Source organism: Callithrix jacchus, chromosome 11 (assembly GCF_049354715.1).
Source record: "Callithrix jacchus isolate 240 chromosome 11, calJac240_pri, whole genome shotgun sequence".
Lineage (NCBI taxonomy): Eukaryota > Metazoa > Chordata > Mammalia > Primates > Cebidae > Callithrix > Callithrix jacchus.
Window position 1 is genome coordinate 91,695,189 of NC_133512.1, and position 20,208 is coordinate 91,715,396.

At 45.7% G+C, this 20,208-nt stretch overlaps 1 long non-coding RNA gene across 2 annotated transcripts in view; it reads left to right on the forward strand.

The window, feature by feature from the left end:
• Positions 1-5,910: 5,910 nt before the first annotated feature.
• Positions 5,911-20,208, forward strand: part of LOC118143731 (uncharacterized) — a 44,586-nt gene continuing 30,288 nt past the window's right edge. Inside the window, exons 1-2 of one of the 2 annotated variants that reach the window (XR_013524125.1) lie at positions 5,911-18,036; positions 19,526-19,764. This is a non-coding gene — a long non-coding RNA (uncharacterized LOC118143731). The remainder of the gene's footprint in view (positions 18,037-19,525; positions 19,765-20,208) is intronic. The other variant, XR_008473423.2, reaches the window with a different exon arrangement.

The window sequence follows — 20,208 nt, forward strand, 5'->3', positions numbered from 1 at the left end:
CAAATAAAGAATTTTCTTTTTAACTTTTCAATCTGTGTGCTTTCAGTTTCTCTTTCTGGCCTGACTGCAGTGGCTGTCTCCTGCAGGATGACATTGACTGGGAGCAGTACCAGTGGTCTCCTGCAGTATGACATTGATTAGGAGCAGTAGCAGTGGTCTCCTGCAGGATGACATTGATTAGGAGAAGTACCAGTGGTCTCCTGCAGGATGACATTGATTGGGAGCAGGACCAGTCGTCTCCTGAAGGATGACATTGACTGGGAGCGGTACCAGTGGTCTCCTGCAGGATGACATTGATTAGGAGCAGTACCAGTGGTCTCCTGCAGGATGACATTGATTAGGAGCAGTACCAGTGGTCTCCTGCAGGATGACATTGACTGGGAGCAGTAGCAGTGGTCTCCTGCAGGATGACATTGATTAGGAGCAGTAGCAGTGGTCTCCTGCAGGATGACATTGATTAGGAGCAGTAGCAGTGGTCTCCTGCAGGATGACATTGATTAGGAGCAGTACCAGTGGTATCCTGCAGGATGACATTGATTAGGAGCAGTACCAGTGGTATCCTGCAGGATGACATTGATTGAGAGTGGTACCAGTGGTCTCCTGAAGGATGACATTGACTGGGAGCGGTACCAGTGGTCTCCTGCAGGATGACATTGATTGGGAGCAGTACCAGTGGTCTCCTGCAGAATGACATTGATTGGGAGCAGTACCAGTGGTCTCCTGCAGAATGACATTGACTGGGAGCAGTACCAGTGTCTCCTGCAGGATGACATTGATTAGGAGCGGTACCAGTGGTCTACTGAAGGATGACATTGACTGGGAGCGGTACCAGTGGTCTCCTGAAGGATGACATTGACTGGGAGCGGTACCAGTGGTCTCCTGCAGGATGACATTGACTGGGAGCGGTACCAGTGGTCTCCTGCAGGATGACATTGACTGGGAGCGGTAGCAGTGGTCTCCTGCAGGATGACATTGATTAGGAGCGGTACCAGTGGTCTCCTGCAGGATGACATTGATTAGGAGCGGTACCAGTGGTCTCCTGCAGGATGACATTGATTAGGAGCGGTACCAGTGGTCTCCTGCAGGATGACATTGATTAGGAGCAGTACCAGTGGTCTCCTGCAGGATGACATTGATTAGGAGCAGTACCAGTGGTCTCCTGCAGGATGACATTGACTGGAAGCAGTACCAGTGGTCTCCTGCAGGATGACATTGATTAGGAGCAGTAGCAGTGTTCTCTTGCAGGATGACATTGACTGGGAGCAGTACCAGTGGTCTCCTGCAGGATGACATTGATTGGGAGCAGTACCAGTGGTCTCCTGCAGGATGACATTGATTAGGAGCAGTACCAGTGGTCTCCTGCAGGATGACATTGATTAGGAGCAGTACCAGTGGTCTCCTGCAGGATGACATTGACTGGAAGCAGTAGCAGTGGTCTCCTGCAGGATGACATTGATTAGGAGCAGTAGCAGTGTTCTCTTGCAGGATGACATTGACTGGGAGCGGTACCAGTGGTCTCCTGCAGGATGACATTGATTGGGAGCAGTACCAGTGGTCTCCTGCAGGATGACATTGACTGGGAGCAGTAGCAGTTGTCTCTTGCAGGATGACATTGATTGGGAGCAGTAGCAGTGATCTCCTGCAGGATGACATTGACTGGGAGCAGTAGCAGTGGTCTCCTGCAGGATGACATTGATTAGGAGCAGTACCAGTGGTCTCCTGCAGGATGACATTGACTGGACGGCACCAGTGGTCTCCTTGCTTGGGGTTGCCAGTCTTAAGGGGAAGGCATTCAGTTTTCACCCTTAAATATGAGAGCTATGGGCTTCACGTAGACACTTCCAAGCAGGCTGAAGAAGGACACTTCTATTTCTAGTTTTCTAAGAGCTTATTATTATTTTTGATATTAGTATTGGCCATCAGTGTGTTACTCCTTTTTCTCATCCCTTTATATATTGCTGGATTAAATTTGCTAACATTTGGCTACACTGAAACTAGGGACACAGCCTGTAGTTTTTTCTTGTGATGATGTTTCTGGGTTTAATTTCAGGGTATAACTGGTTTCACAAAATCGAGTTAGGAAATGGTCCTTTTCTTTTATCGACGTTCTTAAAGGTTTGATAGAATTTACCAAAATCCTGCGGGTCTGGGAGTTTGTAGAAAGGCTTTGTAGGAATGCTTTGTTTTTTAAATTTGTTGTTGTTCTCCTGTTTTTGTGCTTAGATTTATGAAAAGCTTTAAATTATTAACTCAATTTTCTTTATTTTTTGCATCTCTTCACATTTTGTTTCTTCCTAAGTTGGTAATTTGTGTGTTTCACAGAGATCATCATTTTCACCTGAACTGTTGAATCACTGTGATAAGGTAGTTCATACTGGTCCCCTATTATCTATTTTATATCTGTAATATTTATCATGAAATTTCCTCTTTTATTTCTGATATAGGCAATTCGTGTTTTCTCCTTTTTCTAACTAAAATTAATAAATTTTACTGATCTTTCAAAAAAACTACTGATTTTTCTTTATTGTCTATTTTTGTTTTTAACTCTTTATTTTCTTCTACTTTCTTCAGTTTGATTCATACATCTTGCACACCCAAAGCCAAGTTATTTTCTGGTTGCATCATAGTATAATACATACTGTAAGACATCTTCCTTGTAAAACATTCGGATAAAAGCACTAGGAGACAGTGAATTTCACCTAGATATGCACCACCTGTGACAGTGAACATCAGCATTTGGGAGAGATTCAAACCTGTATCATCTTAGGCAGGTGAAAGTATTTCATGCAACTTTATAGTATCTCTTCTACCACCCTGTTCATTTTGCATCTCAGTATCCCTCTGAAATTCCCTCTCAGCCCCACAGCAAAGTTATGAAAACTATGGTATGTAAACGTTCATCTGTTTCTCCATGCACACTTAATATGCTGGTGTATTTTTTAGTTCATTCTTTTATATAAATACATTCATAGTATATACATTTCACTATATCTTATTTTTTCTTATGCTTGCATAAATTCCTTTTTTTGTTTTTTAAATGAAGTCTCTGTCACCCAGGCTGGAGTCCAGTGGAGCGATCTCTGCCCACTGTAACCTCTGCCTCCAGGGTTTAAGTGATTCTCCTGCCTCAGCCTCCTGAGTAGCTGGGATTACAGGCCTACACCACCATGCCCAGGTAACTTTTTTATTTTTAGTAGAGACGCGGTTTCACCACGTTGGCCAGGCTGGTTTTGAACTCCTGACCTCAAGTCATCAGCCCGCCTTGGCCTCCCAAAGTGCTACGATTACGGTTGTGAGCCACCGTGCCTGGCACATACATTTCTTATGATAAATGTGGAATTAAAAAAAAGACACAGAAATCTCTCCCAGTCTGTCGGCCCAATTGTATCTCATTCTGTGTGGTAGATGCCATGGCATTGTACCAGAATTTGCCATCCCAGACCCGTTTTTATTTTGCTTTGATTCTTTTTGGACCCTTAAAACTAGGCTTACAAGATCCTCATGTTTGTATACATTGAGTACTTACATAAGGTGCTTTTTGCTGTTTGGGACAGGAAAAGTTAGAAAAATAGATGGATATATGCTTTTCTGTATGTTGCTAGATTTAGTGAAGAAAATTGTAACAAGTCATGCTTCTCACACTTTCAGCATGAATGAGCGACCCCTTCTTTCCCAGTGTTGATGTGATACTCCCTTTCCCCCAATCCTTGCTATCTGAGAACTTTGCCATTCTTGATTTTAGCAATTTGGACAGTGTCTTTCCATTTCCTGTTATGATTGATGGGAATTTGATGACTTTATATCACTAGCCCTTCCCTTTCGATATAGTTATATGACTATTTGCATTTTCATCAATAAACAGTATGTGGCTTGTGGAACCCGTTGCTCCAGGAGAGGCAGTTGTGGGAAGAAGAAAAGGCTCTGGTGAGTCCTGCTGTCTTCTTGCCACTTCCAGCCAAGTACTGGGGGAGAAGGGGCCCAGGAGAGGACCGGAGGGTGTGCAGGCAGATGGATGAGATGGCAGGTGCTCTGGGTCCCTGATCCAGACATTTGAGGCCTCCCAGACTTGGACAAGAAAGTGATTTGCTTGTCTTTTAAAAATCGATTTTTCAACTTTAAAAATACATAATGTGGTTTTTAAAATTTTGTTGGTTTTGTGGATTACAAAAATCTCCCAGGATGTGACTTATTGATTTATATATGCTTTTGCCACACTTAAACTTTTTACCTGTAAGGAGAGTGTTTGTGGAGGGTTTCACAGCCTTTACCCTCTATTTAGCCACATGGAATTTGTAGAACTTTATAAATTTATGGCTTGCCTTGATGATGTCTTTCATTAGTTTTGGAAAATATTACCAATTATCTCTTTAAACCATGATTTGTCTGTACTCCGGCTTTGGTTTCTTTCTGGAGCTGCTGTTCTGTGCATGTTGGATTTTCCCCTGAGTCCTGCAGGCCTGTCGTGCTGTCTTCTGCAGTCCCTGCCCTTTTCCTCTCTGTTTTAGTTGTGATATTTTCCATTGACCTGGACTCTGGTTCATGGTCCTTTCTTCTGCTGGGTAGCATCTGCTGTGAAACCCATCTGTTGAGTTCTTCATTTCAATTATTGTATTTTCCACTTCTAAAATTCCCATTTGGTTCTTTTTAATAGATATCAATTCTCTGGTGAGATTTTGCATTTTTCCTTCTTGTTCCCATCATTTCCTCGAACATATTCATAACCTGTTTTAAATTCCTTACCTGATGATTTTAGTATATGCATCCAAGGTGGGTGTTTTTCTGCTGACTTGTTTCCCCTGACTTTGGATCACTGAGTTCCATCACTGTAATGTGCATGGCATTCCTGTGCCCGCCCTGAATTCTAGACCTTGTGTATGAACAGTTGTGAGACCTATGGGTGCCATCTTCTCCCAGAGAGGGTTCATGCTTTCTGTGCGAGGCAGATCAAGGAGGTCCAAGCTGCCTTCAAGTCTAAGCTGACTTGAGGCTGGGCTGTCAGTGGGCTCCGTGGGCCCCTCCTCTCTGGGGGTCTTACCCAAAGGCCTGTGGGGATCACAAGGCCCCTCTCCTCAGCAGTTGCTAATCTCCAAGCCTTGATTTTTCTGGAACTTGGTGCACTTTCACTACTGTGGCCTGGGGCTTTCTTCTTGGCTTGGTGCCTTTTCACCCCTTACAACCTCATAAGCCAGCAGATGTGTGGAGGGAAAATGCTGACACCATTTTCATGGATAAGCCAGGACTGGTTTATCTCTCCCCTTCCCAGTGGGATCCTGGTCCCTCAAGTCTCTCATTTTAGTTTTCCATCCACATGAGCCCGCCGAAACCTTGATGGGGTCTCTGACTCTCAGTAGTGGCCTCAGGCCTGGCTCTTTGTGCAGACTGAGCCTCGCTCTATATCAGACTCAATAGATGGCTTGATGGGAGGAGCTGCAGGATGTGGCCCCCTCTCCCGGAGTTTACCCTTCTCCTGGTTTTGTCTTCTCAAGTCCTTGTGGCCACCATGGTGCTCCAGTGCTTTCAAACAGATTTTGGGGGTGTTTTCCCAGATTTTCTATTTAATCTTGGCAGGAGCACTGGCTCATCACCAACAACCTCCCACATCAGCAACTTGAGCTTTTTCCAAATAAAAAAAGTTGAAAACATAAATAATAAATAACTGCCTTCCTGGGAGCTGCAACGGAAAAGCAACCCTGTGGCGGTTTGAAGAATTAAGCAGGCACCTAGAAGGGAGCTGACATTTCATCATGCCCTGCTGGGAGTTTTTGATTACCCCTTTTATTTTTTGAAAAACAACAAAAAAATCAGGTTAAGAAAGTTCCTTTCTATTTTCTACATTGTTTAAACACATGAATGATTGTTAATTTTATAAAAGGATTTTTCTGAATCAACTGAGGAGAGCAATATCTTTTCTGCTTTAATCTGTTGGGGTAACTTAGTAGTTACCTTGCAGATATTCCGGTGTTGAACCATTTTACACTGTTAGGTGAAATCCCGCTTTGCCATGACAAATGATCGGTAAAATGGCTCATGTGGTAATATTTGAGTTGGGATCCTTGCATGTGTGAGCAAAAGCAGGAATGGTGAAGGACTTTTTCCTGCATTGTCCCTGGCTGGTTCTGGTGTTAACATGTTGGCTGTGTTGGATGGGTCAGACCTTCCTCTGGCCCTGCTCATCTGTGAGCCCAGACTACCCGCTCCCTTGGGGATGCTGTGTCACGGCTGTTGTGCTGCTTTCAAACCCCATTATTCTCAGCTTTGCTTTTGCTTTTTTTTTTTTTTTTTCCCCGAGATGGAGTTTTGCTGTGTCACCCACGCTGGAGTGCAGTGGTGTGATCTCAGCTCACTGCAACCTCTGCCTCCTGAGTTCAAGCAATGCTCCTGCCTCAGCCTCCTGAGTAGCTGGGATTATAGGCGTGCACCACCACACCCAGCTAATTTTTGTATTTGTAGTAGAGATGGGGTTTCACTATGTTGTCCAGGCTGATCTCAAACTCCCAACCTCAAGTGACGTGCATGCCTCAGCCTCCCAAAGTGCTGGGAATACAGGTGTGAGCCACCATACCGGCCAGCTTTCCATTTTTGTATCACCTTTGGTTTGTAGAGTTATTTAGCTGATTTTGAGCTTGATCATTTTTTTTTTTGGTGGGGGGGTGGGTGTGCTTGGTAGATTTTATCTGTCATAGTAAAATGTTTGGGCCTGAGAGGGAACCTCAAAACTGACTCTATAATGACATCTTGGCAAGAAGCCCACAAGAGGACATTTATTTATTTTTGAATGTTTTAAGCGTTTTTATTTAGAAAAGGCTCAAGCACAGGGTGAAGGCTGAAGAATGCTGTGAGGAGCATGCAGGTACAGAAAATCATTTGTGAGCATTCTTGCCACATTGACCTATGTGTGTACAACTTCTCTGCTGGACTGAGAAAAGCACATTTTGGATTTTGTCACTTTGCTCTTTAGCACGTGTCATCATCCATGTTTACTTCCGTGGTTTGTTTGTTTCTTTTTTTTTGAGATGGGGTCTCCCTCTCTTGCCCAGGTGGGGCACAGTGGCGCAATCTCAGCTCACGGCAACCTCCACCTCCCAGGTTCAAGCTATTCTCCTGCCTCAGCCTCCCAAGTAGCTGGGACTACAGGTATGTGCCACCACACATGGCTAATTTTCGTATTTTTAGTAGAGACAGGGTTTCACCATGTTGGTCAGGCTGGTCTTGAACTCTGGCCTTCTGATCCTCCCACCTCAGCTTCCCAAAGTGCTGGGATTACAGGCATGAGCCACTGTGACCGGCCCACTTCTGTGGTTTCTAACTGCACAAAGGATGGCGGTGGCAGCACAGGAGACTTTCCAGTGATGGTGGGCAGGGAGCAGTCACTCCTGTGGTTTTCTGCTCCTGTGTCTGTTTGTGGGGTGACAGCTTCGTGCCACATTTCTCAGTCTCCTCCCAAGAGGCCTTGCGTGCATTTTTTTTTGTTACTCTGCTGGTAACAGCTGAATTTAAAATGGTTAAAAAGCTGTAGTAATGAGTTTTCTCAGGTCTATAACTGATTCCAGGAGACCCTTTCAGGCTCATTTGTGAAACGTGTGAGACGTAGACTAAGTCTAACACAAAATTCACAAACATTTGCTTGGGTAAAAGTGGCACCATACTGAGAAAGAAAATATTACCTCAGTGCCAACAAATTAAAAATAATTTTATATCCAAATTGTTGGCTAAGGTATTCCCAAATTTCTCACGTCTAAGTTTTTAAAGTTGTTTATAAAAAGAAAACTTTTAATTTTTTGCTTCAGATTACACACCGTTTGCTTCACTCATTTGAATTTGATGATGTGTTTTCAAGAGTGATTGAATGAAGCCTGTACTTACATTGTGTGTGTTTTCTGGCGTACCGTGTCATGAACGGACCACCTTGTTAGTATTGAGTGCACACGCACCCATATCGCCTGGTGTGACCTCCGGCCGGGCAGTGCATGTCTGGAGGCCCGAGTAGGAGGTGGGCGAACCAGTTCCCTGATTCTGGCCTACCACCAAGACTTGATCAGACAGAGTCAGAACAAATACTTACTAAATTAAATCAAATAAGTGGATTCTGGCAGTTGGGTTGGTTGGAGTGTTGACTGCGTAAGGAGCGATGGAAATGCAGATGGGGGTCTCTCCCTTCTGTTCACTTTTCTCCAAGTGTGGAGTGGTTGATGGCCTTCCCGCTACCTTTGTCACTCCTCCTTAGACTCCAGGGCTATTCACATGACCTCACACACGTGACTGCAGCTCCACTTGCTGAAGGCGTGGTGTGCATTTTCCTGGTCTGGACTTTGGATTCAGATCGCACTGATGTATGGAATGGGGCCAGTGCACTGGTACAGGATCCTAAGCCCAGAACTCAGAGGCCTTTTTTCCCCTACCCTCTTCCACTTCTTCCCTTGAGCTGGGAACTGGCCCAGGACAGCCCCATCCCCTTGAGCTGAGAACTGGCCCAGGACAGCCCACTCTTCCCAGGAAGGAACTGGAGGAGCAGCGGCGAGCTGCTGTAGCTGCACCCAGCTAGGCCTGCTGACCCCCAGCTGCCCTTCAGGTGTGTGAGCCGTGGAGACGCCCTCCGTGTGCTGCTGCTGAGGTTCTGTGGTTGCTTGGGTCTGTGCGTGTAGGTAAGTGTTAGCGTTACCGAGGACGCCTTGAGTCAGCGGGGCACCGTCTTGGTTTTAATGTGATATAAAGTGTGTTAAGTGAACACGCAACAGGGTGATATAACGTGTGTTAAGTGAACACACGACAGGCTTTCTCCTTCCTCTTAATAGTCTTCCTCATGAAAATAATCCAAGAACTGTAAATATGAAAAGCTTGACCTCAGACTCGAGGCCTTTACAGAAGACGAACGGGCCTGTGGTTTCAAGTCTGCCCGAGCGGGGCTGGAACCCGGCCTGGGGCTCCCTGAACAGTGCTCCATCCTTGACCTGCAGACCGTCTTGTATGATGAGAAAAGGTGCTAGGGCCACCGGGTTGTGGGCCGCACGTGCAGAGACTGGCTGAAAACGCAGCCTCCCTTGCTGGGCCCCTCCGTCCGTGTCTGGAATAGTCCTTAGATCGCGCCTGGCCACGGGCTGCTTCCTGGGGCCCCGGGTGTGGCCCTGCGTGGACGCCCCAGTTCCCGGGCACGAGGTGTCGCTCTTGTGCTGACTGCGGAGATAACGTTCTTGCTCAGATTTTCATGCCGTTAATGGTTTGCCTCTTTAGCACAGAGTGAACTCATCAGGCAGCCTCTGCGGGGACATAAATCATAGCATTTCTGAGGAACCTCAGCTGAAATAAATCAAGGAATTTTTTTTTTAATCAGCTCTTCAATCACTCTTTTTAGTCACGTGGAAAAATGGTCCGTGCTGTATTTACAGTCTGATGGGAAGGAGATGTTTAACATCCGTGTAGCAGATTAAACATGACAAGTTATATGGTGAAGAGTGTGAAAAGGTGTTTACGCCGACACGCAATATCTAGGCTGATCTACAGCTCAGTAATAGACGCCATAAATCTCCTGCAGGCCCGGGAGGCTGCGCGCGGGAGGAGCAACATGGCGGGTCAGCGGCATTCCCGCCTGCGCAGGCGCTGCCCAGTTCCAGCCAATCCTCGCCTCGCGCGCTCAGGAGTGGGCGGAGTGTGGCCTCCCCGCGGCCGCAGGCAGCCTTTCACACGTGCGTGCGCACACCCCTGACGCAGGTTCGCCAGCTCGGCCCCGCCTTTCAATGAATTTTCTAACTCATTGCCTTCCTGATACTGTGAGTGAAAAATAAACCCGAGAAAATAATGTTTTATTCCATCGCTAGTCCCAAACACATTCTAGTTTTTTCAATCAAACAAAAAACTTTTTAAAAAAGTGTATTTATTTACTTAACCTACTTTTTTTTTGTAGCCATGGCTTTTTACATTATTATTATTATTGAGTTGAAGTCTTGCTCTGTTTCCCAGGCTGGAGTGCAGTGGCCCCATCTCCACTCACTGCAGCCTCCACCTCCTGGGTTCAAGCCATTCTCCTGCCTCAGCCTCCCTAGTAGCTGGGACTATAGGTGCCCGTCACCACACCTGGCTAGTCTCTGTATGTTTTAGTAGAGTCAGGATTTCACAGTGTTGGCCAGGCTTGTCTCAAACTCATGACCTCAGGTGATCCGCCCTCCTCGGCCTCTCAAAGTACTGGGATTACAGGCGTGTGCTACCTTGCCTGGCCGTATAGTATTTTTAATTGACAAATAATTGTGTATACTTTTGGGGTAAAATGTGATGTTTTGATCTAGGTAATACATTGTAGATTCAATCTAGCTAATTAATGTACCCATCACCTCACCAACTTACTGTTTTTGTGTAAGAATGTCAAAATCTATACTTTTAGCAATTTTGAAATATACGTTATTATTAACTGTGGTCACCATACAGCCATTAGATCACGAGAACTTCTTCCTCCACACTAGCAGAGACCTTTGATCTACATCGTCCTCTCCCTACCCTCATGGCCCCTGCTAAATCACCTTTCTGCTGCATATGTCTATAAGACTGACTTTTTAAATTTCACTGTAAGTGAGATCACACCATATTTCTTTCTGCGCCTGAATACTCCACTTAGCATAATGTCCTCCTGATTGTGCAAATGACAGGATATCATTTTTTATTTTCTTAAAGCTGAATAATATCCCATTGCATATATATACACCATGATTTCTTATCCATTCATCCCTCAATGGATACTTAGGTTGATTCCAGATCTGGGCTACTGTGAATACATGGGAGTGCAGGTATCCCTTCTGTGTACGGATTTCATTTCCTTTGAGTCTATACCCAGCTGTGAGATTGCTGGATTGTATGGTGGGGCCATTTTTCACTTTTGAGGAACCTCCGTGCTGTCTTCCAATATGGCTGCATGCTCACTAACACTGGTCATTTGTGTTTTTCCTCATAAACTCCTAACAGGCGCGTGGCGATATCTCATCGTGGTCTTTTTGTGCATCTCCTGCTGACTTGAGATGTTGGGCATCCTTCGTGGCCCTGTTGGCCATGTGCATCTTGTCTTTGAAGACGTGTCTGTTTGGACCCTTTGCCCATTTTGTAATTGGGTTCTTTGTTTTCTTGCTGCAGAAGAACTTCAGTTCCTTCTGTGTTTGGATGGTAGCCCGTTGTCAGATGGGTGGTTCGCAGACATTTTCTAACCTGTTGTTTCCCTCCTCACTCTGTTGACTGCCTCCTTTGCAGCTCACATTCCAGTTCTTGCAAAAGAATTGTAGATGGCAGATGTTTTGGATTTTATTTAAAAAATGAGAGACATTTATGATATAAAACATTTGATGTAAAAACTTGATAGATACCAGGATTATTGAAGTGATATGTAAAGTAGAAATAAGTTTACTGTAAGTGAAACCTAAAGGGCTCTCTTACAAGCTTTCACGCCTTAGCCTTCTAGGGCCATCTTTCCCCATTTCTTTTCTCAACAACAAAAAAAGAAATGCTATAAACACAATCGATATTTACTTTCACTTGCACATGTGCAAGCGTGCGTGTATGCACACACACACTCACACACTCTCTCTCTCTCTCTCTCTCTCTCTCTCCAGCATGTTTCTTGGGTCTCACTCTGTTTCAGGCCGATGTTTTCTGAATTGGAATGTAGAGTGGTTGGTACCAGCCTATTTACACTCTCTTGGCTGCCATGACTTGATGCCAATAGGAAGGAGTTGTGAGAGAATGACCCAGGTTAGTAGTGGGTTCGGGGTAGCAATACTTTTCAGAATTTTTGTTTGTATTCAGTAAGTATTTACTGAATGCCTATCATAGACACAGCCAAATAGTAGCCACTGTGAAGAATGTAAGTCGTACAAACCATGGCTGTCATTCCAAGGAGATTTCAATTCATTTAGAAAGGCCATAGTGCTAATCAAATCGTGTTGTAACCAACCAAGCCGGCTTAACCCCATCCACAAGATAAAGGGATGACCATAGAAGAAGAATGACTATGAAAAGAGGATTTGTTTTCTAATAGCATATTATAATGTTTTTAAACTCAACTTCATAGTAGCATACAATGCAAGGATTTCTGGAGCAGGATGATTTCCATAGCATATCACTTCTATCCTTTCCCAACTCTCCTCCCCCTGAACATTCCATTTAGCATGGCAGGAGTTGGTGATGCCAGCGTGGCCCAGGGGCTGGTGTTCGGCATCCTGCTCTCTGGCTGGCCTTAATGCCGGGGCTCCGCCAACTGTTTCCTGGCCTGCGCCGCCACTTTGGGAAGAAGCTTCCTGTGCTTCTGACTTCCTGCTTTGTGCGGCTACCGTGTGAGACCTGGGGTCTCAGGGTCCTGTTCCCACAGGCTCAGTGAGCAGAAGGGGTTTCTCAGTCTGCCCATGACTGCCCCCAGCTCTGTCTCCATCCCTCTCCTCCTGGTGTCTTCTCAGGTCTGGAGTTGCAGGCTGGTCCTCATGCCTTATCTTGTCTCATGTATGCTCTTAGCTCCATTTACCTTGGGTTGTGATATTACGTCTTAATTTCCTGCATGGTATTTAATAGTGAAACATTAGAGGAAAGCCTGTTAAACACAAAACATGAATGCCTACGATTCCCATTGTCATTACTATTCTGAAAAATTCAAGCAATTACAAGAACAATATCGTAACTAGAATAAAACTTCAGAGGAAAAAAGGATTCAGTATTTTAAATGTTAGGACTTAAAATTAAAAGGAATCAAGTTAGAAGCAATTGAATTTGTAATAATGACACAAATGTCATGGTTATTACTATATTTGGGAACAACTTGTGGGTAATATGACAAAAAATAAATCCTGTTGTGATAAATCTGTGTGTGATGTGTAGGATCCTGTTATGATAAATCTATGTGTGATGTGTAGGAATGCCATTAGTGACATCTATCATTTTTACACCATTTACTGCACTTTCAGGGGCCCTGCCACCTGTCCGTTGCCCTGGAAGGGGTGGCCTCAGGTGTTATATGATGCAGACAGCACGCTGCTGCCTCGCCAATCTTCTGCACCTCCCTCGTGTCCCAAACTGGTGGGTCCTGGAGGAAAGTGGCTGACCCACACCTGCCACCAGTTCTCTCTCTGATGAATCTGAATTGAGAGACACAGAGACTATATGGGATAGTTCAGTGGTGGTGGGGAGGGAGGCACAGAGGTGAAAATTCATGCAGAGTTGGGGAGAAATGGACCACAATAAATCAAAGCCCCGTACCAGCTAAAATCACAGAGAAGCAGAGACCTTGGGCAAGACGAGAAGTTGGTCTGAAGAGAGACGCTCAGGACCAGAGCAGATTCATGGAGCATAGCAGTGACTGAGATGGTGTGTGTGTGTTGCTGGGTGGTGGTGGGGTGAGGGGAGTGGCGGGGGGGGGTAGAGAGACAGAGAGAGTCAGAAGGGGAGGGGAGACAGAGACAGAGGGAGAGAGTGGGAAGAAGAGCTTTGGCCCTGGCTGTCTTGTTCCAGCCCCTGGGGTGCTTGTCTATATTGCGTATTCTGTCTTGGAATTCCTTGAGTTCTAGGACCTATAATCTTACAACAAAATCTCTTTTGCTTGTTAGTTTGAGTGGTATTTCTGTGTATCGAAGCCAAAGATTTTCCTGCCTAAAATAATATTAAGAAGGAAAGCATAGAACTATTAGAGGAAAGCAATCATTTATTTTATGGAAAGACAGGAACAGAATAAATGGAGGAGCATTCCATGTTGATGCAGTGGGACATGAATAGTGTGGGGATGCCCGTTTTCCTAAAATTAATTGCTGGGGCTCAAATAATCGATGAAAATGGGATTAATCTTCCTTTTCTTCATGTTCTTTTGAGATTGCTGGAATTATTTTAAAGTTCATCTGATAGAATGAACCTAATAAGAAGTAATACTAATAATAACAGGGAACATTTACTTAGCGATTACTGGTACTAGAGCCTTTCAACTAATTTCCATGTATTCAGAAGAGAATGGCCACAAATAAACATGACATTTTGTAAAAGGAAGAGTGGTGAGGGACACAAATGTACGAAATGTTAAAACCTGCTCTAACGGTGGCCATCAAACATTCGTGGTATCTGCTCTGGAGAATAAGTTGAAAATCAGAGAGCCTCACAAGCGCTCGTTCTGAATTTATTTATCTTTGTATTATGTGTAGGAATATGTCATATATTCTGTATGTTGCACTTGGCTACTAATTTTAAATATTGTCTTACAAGGTCAACTTATATGCTCACTTTATTCTCCCAAATGAATTACATTTAGATGAGGTAAACATGTAAAAAAATCAGGCCACAGAAAACTGGAAAAGACTCTCATGGTCTCCCCCAGATCTTCTGTGAGCAAACAGTGCATTTCACTTCCCTCAAGCTGTTTTTCATTAATTCTGATTCCCAGACTTTTCTCCATTCTGACTACACCATAAAGGGACTTTACCCCTCGATGAATGATTTTAGCGGCCATCAAACTGTTTTAAACAGGCAGATGTCTCCGGATTATCACCTATGTGCAAAATAGAAAGTGACTTGGAGGTGGAAAGACCAGCCAGAAAACTGCTGCAGGCCAGGAAAGCGAGTGGTGGCTTGGGTTAAACACAGAAATATGTAAGAGTTTGTGATGGATGGGATGTGAGGTTCCCGAAAGGGCGGACCCGGGCAGCTGGGAGAAGTGGTGCAATTCACCAAAAGAGGAAAAGTGCAGGAGCAGGCCGGGCAGAGAAGCTCGTGCGTTCATTCTTAGACAGGTTGAGTTTGCAGTGCTCTGAAATACCCAGTGGAGACAGGTAGTAGACAGCTTGGCATGCGTGTTTGAGTTTCAGGAGACCAGTCTTGAAGGAAAATCTAGATTTCGGAGTTATTGGCATATAGATAATAACAAAAGCTCTGGAGATGGAGTGGCAGTGGTTGAGGTGAGTAGTAGAGAACCCACGGAGCTGGGCCCCTGAACAGACACCCTCTGGGACCTTAGCCCTGGAAGGTAAGAGCTGCCATGGAGCATACAGTGGCAAAGACAGGGCCTTTTCACGGTCCCAGTGGCAGGAACTCCCATTTGTCAAGGTGAATTCGGTGCTGATGTTCAAACAGCCAGCAACAAACTCACAGGTGAGCCCTTGATGTGACTCGGTTCCTCAAGGAGGTCATCTGACCACCTGGGGACAAACTGACTCTGCTGCACCCCTTCTGTCTGGGAGGAATGGCGGCTTGGCCTCAGGGTAGCAGTCACCCACCTGGGGCGCTGGTTTGCTGTTCCTGTTCCAATGCTTCAGGCAGGACCACTGTCTGAGCAGCAGGTGCACAGGCAGGGACTGTCTTGACCTCAGGGAATCACAGTGAGAGAGGGTGTATCAGTTTGTTCTCACGCTGCTAATAAAGACATACACGAGACTGGGTAATTTATAAAGGAAGAGGTTTAATGGACTTACAGTCCACATGGCTGGGGAGGCCTCACAATCATGGCAGAAGGCAAAGGAAGAGCAAAGGCACGTCTCACATGGCGGCAGGCAAGAGAGCGTGTGCAGGGGAACTGTCCATGATGAAACCATCAGATCTCGTGAGACTTACTATCATGAGAACAGCATGGGAAAGACCCACCCCCATGGTTCATACCTCCCACTGGGTCCCTCCCATGATACATGGGCATTCTGGGAGCTACAATTCAAGATGAGATTTGGGTGGGGACACAACCAGACCATATCAGAGGAGCAGAAGGGCGGCTGCCACCAGACCCACTGGAAGCATCATGTACCTGTCCACGTGCTTCAGGCCTGAGAGAGCGGAGGTGTGTGGGCTGAAACCCCAGCTCTAGGGCAGTGCTCTGCCAGGCTGGAGTCTAGGCCTAGAATCTGAGCTCTTTCCATGGCACTGTGTTCCCGAGGAAGCCCAGGAACCAGAGGTGGAGGCAGGAGTAGCCCCACTTTTCATCCCTTCGGGTGAGCCACTGGGAGACTTGGTGCTTCCTCTTCTTGCCACTGGGGGCTCTTCAAGGCTAGTTTAGTCCCCTAAGAGTGAGAACTTTTGCTGGTGGTCATAGATGGGGTGCTACTGGATGATAGGCCAACAGCTCCCTCTGCACCATTTTTGCATGGGAGCCCCCGCTTGGGCTGGCGGAGACTCTTGAGCTGTGCTGCAGCCCCGGGACCTAGTGCCCCAAGCCTCCTTCCTCATCCCGCCGCAGGTTAGGTCTGCAGTTCGGCCGTGAACTCTCCGCTCCTGCTCCTGCTCCCTCTGTCTCACTCACAGGAACTTCCCTGATCTAGCTCACACACTTCAAATTCTGGTTTTGAGTCAGTGTCACCAAGGCTGCCAGCTGACCCAGATGGGTAGGTTGACATTGGGAGATAGTCTTGACATCCTGAAATGGAGGAATTGCTTTGATTAATAGGAAGATACTATTCTTCCACCAAGCAAGTTTGAGGAACGTTTTCTCTGGGGAAGATTTTCAGTGCTCCATTCGGAATATTATTTGAAAAGATACAGGAAACATAAACCCTTCAAAAACCCACAGTTGAGGGAATTTCGCTGAAGCAGAAAACAGGCTAAGGCCTGAGGAGGGGCTTACCGAGGCTGAAGTAGGTCAGGAACCGACTCCAGGCTGTGTGGGTGGGAACTGCACCAGTGGGGCCGGTCTATTCATCAGATGCAAAATCAGACCAAAAGATTGAGCAGCAGAAGGAATCGGCATCCTTGAGCCCAAAATACTTCCATCAAAACCTTGCCTCTACTTTTGGGTTTCTTCTCCAGTAATTTACACGTTTTCATCTGGCTTTTGCCTTTGTCTGGATTGTTGAGTTTTAATTTTGTGGATAAGGCCAGAATGCTTCCTTCAGAAAGGGCTTTGCTCCAGGGATGTGGGACAGAGCGATGTCCTGCAGGTGGGTTAGTCTGAAGAATGTCCTGGAAGACTCCTGAAGATTCACCGAGCCTCTCATGGGAGCCCTTGGAATTCCAGTATCAGGCACATGTTATGTTTTCCACATTTCCTGTTGAAATGCAAAAAGATATTTCATTCCTCTGTATCTCAGAGAAATGGCACTAACACCTCAAGAGGACTCAGGAGGCAGGAGACTGTTGATATCAGGTCGTGAAGGAGAAAGATACAAAGCCCACATTTACCAACCTCACACCTCCCTGCTTCACCTGAAGCTTCAATCTACTTCTTTTTCTTTCTTTCTTTTTGAGATGGAGTTTCACTCTTGTTGCCCAGACTGGAGTGCAATGGCACAATCTCAGCTCACTGCAACCTCTGCCTCCTGGGTTCAAGTGATTCTCCCAACTAGCTGGGACTCAGGCATGCATCACCACACCTGGCTAATTTTGTATTTTTGGTAGAGATGGGGTTTCTTCATGTTGGTCAGGCTGGTCCCAAACTCCCAACCTCAGGTGATCTGCCCACTTTGGCCCCTTAAAAGTGTTGAGATTACAGGCATGAGCCACCGTGCCTGGCCATGTCAAGCTACTTCTGAACAGTGAGGATTTCGACCCAGGAGCTCTCATAGTGAGGTTTTTGACTGACTGAACTCTGCCTTTCCTTTGGGAAGTTAGAAGGCCTTGCTTGAGGAACACAATTGTCTTTATGAAATGGAATGTGATGATGCATTATCCCCATTTTATAGTTGAGAAAGTTGTCAACAAGTCGAGTGACTTTTGGGAGTCTTGGATTCAACCCAATGCTCTGTCTCCACTGGGTGAAGCTGTCTTGTCTCATGTTCAAATCTAGTGCGTCAGAAGAAAACACACTTAAAAGAAGAAAGCACGGAGGCAGAGGAAACATCGGAAGGTGTTCTGGAATAGAGGGTGATACATTTTCAGCAGATCAGGAGGATTCTCTGCTAATGAGGGGAATTCCAGCCGTGCCCAGGAAATGTCTTTCATAACCTGCCTTTATGTTTGGTCTCATGGACATTTTGTTTTGTTGCCAGAGCATTTGCTAGGGTCATGCCAACTCTAATGAAGGGTGCCCGTGATCTGAAACTTTGATGGTTGATGAATCTCTCTGATGGGAACACAAAGGCACAGACACTCAGAAAACCCTCAGCACAAATGATGAAGGTAAATAGCATATCATTCCCTAAATTGCTTAATAGTATTTGGGCATAAATATCTTGGTAGGTCTTAAAAGATTTGCAGAGTTCACAGGAAAATCAGGAACCTGAAACTTACTGCTTCAAGCAAAAGTCTCTTTTTCTTCTAAAAAAGCCAGGAGGTTGCCTTCTCTTCCTTGCAGACTAATTTAGCCCTGAAGTAGTAACTTCTTTATTTCACCATGGTTTCAGGTTTGTTTGATTTTTAAAAAATGCATTTAAAAATTTTTCATCAAGTCTATGACTGACCTGTTTCTAAGTGTTCTGTAACCTTTTGGGCAGAGAGCCTTTTTGACCCACACTGGCTTTGCTGCACCTGCTGAGGCTGGTTGCATTGAATGAAAGGCTGGTAAAGGCGCACTGGTGGGGTCTGAGGCCTCACTGCCACTCCTTAAAGGGACACAAGGGTCTTTCCCAGCACAGGAATCACCTGCTGCCCGTGTCTCCTGCTGGACTGGAACCGAAGCCAGAGGTCATGGGGTCCAGGTGAAGCGATTGTAGGGGTCGGTGTATGGGCATAGAGCCATCAGAGGAGGGTCAGCATTGGCGGGCAGAGGATGTCAGGTCACAGAGCTGATGGGTCTTGGATGCTGTGTCGGCCCCAGGAACAGAACGATGACCCTATGGGTCCCTCTCTAGTGTCCTTTGCATACCTCTTGTGCATTTGTCCCCTCCGATAAACTAGCACAGGGACTCAGATTCTGCCTGAAGAAGAATCTCCACCTTGAAAGATTTTTGTCTGGACTTCAAGCTCCCTTCCTGTTCTCAAATCTATGACATCCTGAAATTCTAATCCCAGAGCACTTTTCCAGTGGGTTCTGGAGGCTGTAACCCACACAGGCCCTGCAGCCACATCCTGGTGAGAACCCGCTCATGATGACCCCGTGAAAACCTTCTGTGTCGCTGTGTGGCCTCTGTTCATCCTCTCAGCCTGAAACCAAAATGCTAATGAAGATCACTGAAGAGGAAGTCATTGCCAATTAGAAAACCATCGTGGTATTTTCGTTTTTGCTGAAGGACTTAATTATTATGAGAAATGATAATTAAAATTATAGTTTACCTTGGAAGTATTGAGAGATTTTTAGTTCTCTCATAAACTTATGAGCAATTAGATAGGAAAGGGTCTCTTGTAATGACTTTTAGTAAGAAGAGAGAGTAAATTCAACCTGGTACTTAAACAAAATTTTAAAAAATTATGGATTTTTTATCCATGTAAATGAATGTGGGGCTGGGGAAAGCCACCCTCTTCCTGCTTTTCCCCTTCTTATGTTCCAATGTGTCTGGACCCCATGTCATTCATTCACACGGGCTGCTGCTCCCATCCTTCAAAACAGGGAAATGCCATCTGGTTGGGCTGGGGAAGCTGTAGTTTCAGGTACATTTGGGAAGGCCTGGACTGAGGCTTGTCTGTGTTATTTGGGGAGAATGTTATGGATACAATGTTTGTTCCCCCCCAGATTCCTATGATGGTGCCCTAACCCCCAATGTGACTGTGTTTGGAGATGGGGCCTGTGAGGAGGTGATAAAGGTTAAATGATGTCATCAGGGTGGGCCCTGGTTTGACAGGACTAGTCCCTTCTAGCAAGAGGAGGAGACAGTGAGAAGGTGGCCGTCTGCAAGGCAGGAGGAGAGCCCTCACCAGGAACCAACCCTGGCACCTTGAACTTGTACTTCCAGCCCCCAGGACCATGAGAAGGTAAATGTCTGCTGTGCGATCCACCCAGTCTTTACTACTGTATTGTGGCAGCCTGTGGTGACTAATACAGAGAGAAAGAATTTCACAGTCAGGTACAGATAAAGTAGAGATAAAAGAGAAGAGACTTCTGCCCAGTGGGAAGGATATGGGCTCCTCATGGAAGTGAGGAGCATGCATAAAAAACCATGGAGATGCTACCTACGGATTACACAGTTTTTCATTCAAACCCCCTGTCTGAGTAGTAGGCCCCAGTCCTCTCTTGCCTTCCCACATGGGCCCTGCTGCTGCACTGGCACAGCAGAATCTGCTTCCACATCTCACCATGCTGGTCTACTTTCAGGCCTTGGTGGTTACATGGCCCAATCCTTCCCAGGCAGAGCAGGCTGCATGTACAACTATTAATAAATTCTTTTCTGTTTCTCCACTTTTTTTTTTTTGAGACAG